The sequence below is a fragment of the Bison bison genome, unplaced genomic scaffold (genome assembly GCF_000754665.1).
Source record: "Bison bison bison isolate TAMUID 2011002044 unplaced genomic scaffold, Bison_UMD1.0 scf7180017845418, whole genome shotgun sequence".
Classification (NCBI taxonomy): Eukaryota; Metazoa; Chordata; class Mammalia; order Artiodactyla; family Bovidae; genus Bison; species Bison bison.
In genome coordinates, this window is record NW_011475991.1 from 59,353 (window position 1) to 65,339 (window position 5,987).

The 5,987-nt window shown below is 39.0% G+C and overlaps 1 protein-coding gene across 1 annotated transcript in view; it reads left to right on the forward strand.

The window, feature by feature from the left end:
• The first annotated feature begins 4,268 nt into the window (after positions 1-4,268).
• REG4 (regenerating islet-derived family, member 4) overlaps positions 4,269-5,987 on the forward strand; it is a 24,245-nt gene continuing 22,526 nt past the window's right edge. Inside the window, exon 1 of the mRNA XM_010834443.1 lies at positions 4,269-4,326. The gene's annotated coding sequence lies outside the window, so the exon portion shown is untranslated. The remainder of the gene's footprint in view (positions 4,327-5,987) is intronic.

The window sequence follows — 5,987 nt, forward strand, 5'->3', positions numbered from 1 at the left end:
ATAATAGGACAAAGTCCAAGGTTGTAAAAATTTGCTCCTTAGGGGGAAAGGAGGAATTCTGATAGTTTCGTAAAATAATGAGTGGTTTATGCTGTTTTCTTAGGAGGTAGGATTGAAAAGCATTTCTAGACTCACCTTCTTATTATGTGTTAGTCCCTTCAGATTTTCCCAAATTCCTCTATCAGACTTGACTTTTCACATTCTCCTAAAGGACCTTAAAAAAAATCATCTCTTTCTCTGATCTCTGATCATTCCATTAGGTGTTCCCCACTCCACTGCCCCTGCCTGACTGAGGTTCTTTTTTCATACCAGTCTACTAGTACTGAAATGTTTAGCTGTCAAAAAGTAATTGACCTTTTCCAAAAAAATCTTCCACCAATAGTAAAGTATGAAACTGCTCATTAGTTAAAATGGGTATTAAGTGAGTTGCTGTCACACTAAAGCTGAAGACAATTTCTGCTTGACCTCAAATGATGAAGAAGCGAAAAGCTTTACTATCGAACTCAAAACGGAGTTCACTGGTCATTTGAAGAAGAAGGCAAAGGGATCACTGCCATCCACGTTTCAAACAGGGAAACTGGAGTCAAAAAACATCCTATAGATATGATGAAGAATTCTTACTGAAGTGAAACCTAAGTGTCAGCTTGGCAATCTAATTAAATTTGACTCATTGGAAAAGACCCTGCTGCTGGGAAAGATTGAGGTCAGGAGAAGGGGGCAACAGAGAATGAGATGGTTGGATGGCATCACAACCCAATGGACATGAATTTGAGCAAATTCTGGGAGATAGTGAAGGGCAGGGAAGCCTGGTGTGCTGTAGTCCGTGGGTTTGCAAAGAGCTGGATATGACTTAGTGATTGAATAACACCAATAGCTTTCCTCCAAAATTTCTCACAATTCCTTCACATTCATCAGGACTTACTTCTATGAAGTTGCTCTCTGTTTCTAAGCTTCCTCAAAAATAAGAGCAAATTCTTTTCTGCTTCATATCAACCTCCTTCGATAAGAAATCCACCCCCATCTTCTTGGTCTTTCCTGTCTGGTGTGGTAGCCACTAACCAAATGTTTAAATTTAATTGACAAAAATTAAATAAAATTAAAAATTCAACTCCTCATTCTCACTAGCCTTATTTCAAGTCCTATATGGCTGTATGTGGGTAGTGGCTAAAGCATTGACAGCCCAGATTAGGACATATCCCTTATCATAGAAAAATCCTATTGGGTATTTGTACCAGTGTGTCATGACTCGATGAGAATTTACTGGATATTATATTTGTGGCTATATGTCAAGAGGTCATATTTCTACTTTCCATCAGAAAATTTGTTTTGATGTAAGTGTTTTTAACCACCCTCCTGTTTTCGGAAATGTATCATCTATCTGGGACTTCCCGGTGGCTCAGCAGTAAAGAATCTGCTAGCAGTGCTGGAGCCACAGGAGGCTCGAGTTCAGTCTCTGGGTTAGGAAGATCCCCTGGAGGAGGGCATGGCAACCCACTCCAGTATTCTTGCCTGGAGAATCTCCATGGACAGAGAAACCTGGTGAGTTACAGTCCGTAGGGTCCCAAAGTGTCAAACACAACTGAGGCAACTGAGCACACACACACTCACCATCCATCTGGGCTTTCCAGGTGGCGCTAGTGGTAAAGAACCCACCTGCCAATGTAGGAGACAAAAGAAATGCAATTCCCGTCCAACTGCTTAAAGGGAAAGGGGCTTGTGTTTAACTAGTAATGTAAAAACTAAAATTCATCTGGTAATATCCTACCACATACCATTAGGAAACTGAGGCTCAAAGAGGTTCAGGAGTATGCCTAATGTTACACTGTGAGTAGGAAACAGAATTAGGATTTGAACCAAGATTCTTCAGAAACCAAGCCTTGTGCTCTTCCCCACCAGGGCATCATCAGAGTGGCAGAGGTCCTCTAAGGTACACTTTGTAACCACAGAACCATTAGTTTTTCCTGTCTTACCATGAATTTATACACAGGCTGGAAAAAAAAATCCAATAACAAAGGCTGAGTAGCCTCATATAAAAATACTGAACTGGGAGTAAGAAAGCCTGGTTTCTGATATCAGCTTCAGTCCAGCTAGCTGTGAATTGAGCCAGGCAGAGTACTCCTCTGGGCCTCAGGTTCCTCATCAGTAGAGTAAAAGAGTAAGAGTTGATAAGCACCATTATTCTCTCCAGCCTTAAAGTTATAGTCTGTCGAGGCTGTAGTCTAATTAAGATTGAATATTCTCTGAAACCTACAGCATAGTTTAATCCTTTGCTATCTATTAGAGGAGAGGAGAGCTTGTGACCCTTTCCAAATAGGCTTTAAAAAAAAAAAAAAAAAAGCCTATGATTCAACAAACAGCTAAACTGGGAGTCAGAAGGCTTAGAATCAATGTTCAACTCTACCACTGACTGTGACTTTGAACCTGGATTCAGGTTCAAAGGAACCTGGAACCAGGCTTCCTAATCTCTCCTTACATCAAGTTTCCGGGGTGTGAAATAGAGTAATGTCCTACATCACTCCCAGAGATTCCGTTAGGATCTCACTTGATGACTTAAGTGAAACACTTTATTGTAAAACATTTTACCACTGCAAGTTATTCTGACATGGCTGCTCTGTGTTAGAACAAAATTTCAGTGACTTGTTCCTCAGGAACAAGGAGGAGCTCCAGGAGGTACTGGGGGAACCAGGGACATGCTGAGGGTGATTTGTACTTTAGAGTAAAGTGCTCCTTAAGCAGAGCACAGGGTACATAACCTATGTCCAGCCCCGATGACAAATCCTTCCAGCAATGATAGAAACATCATGATTCCCCAGAGTGGAAGCAAGCCATCTTTATAGAAAAAAGGAAAACTAAAAGAAATCAACAATACAGAGACAAAAAGAGAGATAAGAAAAGAAAATAAAGGGAAAGGAAGATGGGCTTATAGTAGGTATCAATGGAAATAATCGATAAACAATCTATAATAAGAGGTGAAAGAGTTTTATTTGAGCCACAATGAGGGCTATAGCCCAGGAGACAGATTCAGGAAGCACTTGAACTGTCTTCTGTTAGATCACAAATGGGGGGAGGTTTATAAAGGCAAAAATTGCAAAATTACGTAAGTTGTTTGTCAAGAATTATAATAGGAGCTCACAAGACGTAAGGGTGTTAAGCCAAGATTGTTTGGGGCACTAAATAGTTGAACAGTTACAAGGGGAGATCTTGAGGTCACGAGGTTGCAGTGGCAGCTGCCAGCAGATATTATTTTGAAAGAAACTGGTGGTGTCCTTGATTCTGCTACAGTTCAGAAAATCCAAGTTCTTAGGGATACAGGAACATGTCTGAAACCACATTCACAATGGCACCCCCAGCTCCATTTTGGATGCCTGAACCACAGTTTTTCCATTTTAATTATTAAGTGCATTCTTTCCTTTAATGGTTAAGTCAGATGTACATTTGCAGGTTTAATAGGCCACAAACAGCCTGGGTTTTTTTAAGTTTCAGAAAAAAATTTATTAGAGCATAGTTGATTTACAATGTTATGTTAGCTTCAGTTGTAACAGCAAAGTGAATTAGTTATACACATCCATATACCCGCTCTGGGTTGCAAAGATCTGCCAGAGAAGAGAATGACAACCCACTCCAGTATTCCTGCCTAGAGAATTCCAAGGACAGAGGAGCCTGGCAGGCTACAGTCCACGGGGTCACAAAGAGTCAGATCCAACTGAGCCACTAACACGTTCACTTTTCCACTCTTTCTTAGATTCTATTCCCATATAGGTCATGACAGAGTATTGAATAGAGTTCCCTGTGTTATACGGTAAGACCTTATTAGTTTATTTCACATATAATAGTGTGTGTGTGTCGATCCCAGTCTCGCATTAATCCCTCCCCTGCTTATCCCCTGGTAACTGTGTTTGTTTTCTACATCCTTAGCTCTATTTCCACAAATAAGCTATTCTAGTTAGCGTAAATTTCAAGTTAAATTATATATAAGCCAAAATTACTTTCCTATCCTTCAATAGTGTAATTTTCTTTCATCACAAATTACAGGATATTGCTAAAATGGATTGTAGAGAAAAGACTCTATTTGCAATTAGGGAGAGGTTCTCTTAAATAATTAAAATACAACTTAGACATGTTCTCAATTCATATCTCATTCAGTTCACTTTGGCTGTAGATAAGACTTTTATGGATGGCTATTATTTGTAAACATTGCTGCTGTGTGATTAAAGCAAACGTCATATAATTCCTGAGGCAAGAAGATATAAGAACTTCAGAAACTTCCTGGGATCTCTAAGGACACTGAAGAAGGCAGGGGTCTTCAGAGCCTTGAATGCCAACCAGGTAATTAATCCTCCATGCCGTTGAGGGCATAGGGCTTTCTTTGAGTATCTGTTTTTCTTTGCCAGCTTTTAACTGGGCCAGAAAGAACAAGTTATAGTTCAAAACATGTTCATCATGCTTGTGTTGCTGTTTTTTTCATTTAAATTACTTATTTCTTTCCTTGTCTTATAAAGAGCATTGGCTTTGGTCTCAAACAGTGTTGAGTTAAATCCTGGCTCAGCAATCTAGAAGCTGTGAAACTGTAGGATAGATACTTAATCTCCATAAACTTTAGGGTCTTCATGTGCAAAATAAGCTAATGATATCTGGAATGCAGCCCAGTTATGGGGATTAAATTGGATGACACGGGAGCATTCAATGAATGTCAATTTGTTAGGATTCAGTTATAGGTTACAGTGGTGCCCCTTCCTTATCCTGGCGGCACTCTCCCAAGTATGCTATCTTCAGTCAGCTGGGGTCAGAAAATATTAAATGGTAAACTCCAAAAAAAAAAGTCATAAATTATAAATTGTGCCACGCTCTGTTCTGAGCAGCCTGATGAAATCTAGCATGATCCTGCTTATTCCCACCCAGGAGGCAGGTCATCCCTTTGTCCAGCGTACTGCTTCCCTCCACCCCGACCCCCACCACCCTGATTAGCATAGGAAAAACAGCATATATAGGGTTCTGTAATATCTGTGGTTTCAGGGGGTCTTAGAATGTATTCCCTGCAGATAAGTGGGGAGGACTATATTTAAAAAGATGCTGAACCTCCCTTCCCCAGATTGTTGACCTGAGAGCGAAGCTTTTACCATTTGTGTCTTGAAGCAGGTACAGGACAGCCAAAATACCTCTATCACTTTTGGAATGGAGGCTCCTCAGCAGAATTAATTGCAGGTTAATACCATAATTAAAAGAGAGAGAGAGAGAGGTCATCACAGCCACACACTCTTCATTCTTTTGTTTCCCTCCTTATCAACGCTGTGTCAGAGTGTCCATATGGACCTAATCTTTAGATTTTCTGGGAAAGTTTCCACTTCAAACACTCTGTTTCACCATTTATTTCCCTTAAGCAATCTATTATTTGAGAGTTAGAACATGTATGCTGATTTGGGGATCATAAAGTATGCTCAAATTAAAATGCAATGAATTACTCATCTTAGTAATTTGGGGGAAAAACCTTTTTCCCAACCCCAGGCTTACACTAAAGTAGTTGCCTAATGGATAAAAAATAGAATAGAGGTAGATATTTTAATCTTATGTGGATGGCAATGGCCAGTTTTTCAAATATAAATTCCAAAAGTTATAAAGGATATGATAACTATGACAATTTTGAAATTTTCAGTAGGCAAAAAATATATATTGTAAACAAGAGAAAATACAAACTGGGAAATATTTTTGGTATGATATAAAAGACAATAAATATACAAAGAAAGCCCTCCAGATTCCTGAGGAAAAAGATAAAAAATCCAACAATAAGCTGTGCAAAGCTGTAAACCAAAAATTCATAAAATAAAATTTAAGAGCTAATCATTATATAAAAAGACATCCCACTTTATCAGTATTTTTAAAATGAAGTTTTTCTTTAATATACCAAAATTAGCAAGAAAAAAAAAATTGACAAATCAGGTGTTCATTAAGGGCTGAGGAAAGCACATTCCTGCCCACTAGTGTTAGAATGA